Here is a 565-nt window from a genome sequence, read left to right as displayed (position 1 = left end):
AATGAGATTGTGCATGTAAAGTTCTTACAGTACATAAGTTCTTATTACTATTATCACCATTAGGCCATATGACACATTAGTCAGAAGTAAATGGATTAGTTTGTTTCTTTTAGAGTTGAAGACATAAGGACATTAATTATTTTCACTGGCTGTTGGTATTTGTGTGTGTGTGAGTGTGTTGTGATTTGAAAATAATTTAATCGCTACTGGTTGGAGAGCATTACTTCATTCCCCTTTTAGTTTTAATTCTGTGGCAGCCAGTAAGTCTCTACTGAGAGATTATTCAACAGAGTCCCTCCAAGAGACCATTGCTTGAATGGAAACTGCATACCTGTAACATGACCAGGTCTTAGTTTCTAGAAGTTACCTTCAGGTGATGCCAATACTTTGCTTTCTTTGTGAACAAAGAAAAGCATTGATTTCTTAAGTCTGTTAATTTTCTAAATAGCTTTATTTTATAGGACACACAAGAATTTCCAAGGAATAAGAGTTTTCTCAAATAGAGAAAAGTCATGAGAACTGAATGGAGAGACGTTGAGAGCGGAGGAAGCCCCAGGCGAAAGTG

Source organism: Odocoileus virginianus, chromosome 18, assembly GCF_023699985.2.
Source record: "Odocoileus virginianus isolate 20LAN1187 ecotype Illinois chromosome 18, Ovbor_1.2, whole genome shotgun sequence".
Classification (NCBI taxonomy): domain Eukaryota; kingdom Metazoa; phylum Chordata; class Mammalia; order Artiodactyla; family Cervidae; genus Odocoileus; species Odocoileus virginianus.
Note: the sequence above shows the minus strand (reverse complement) of the source record.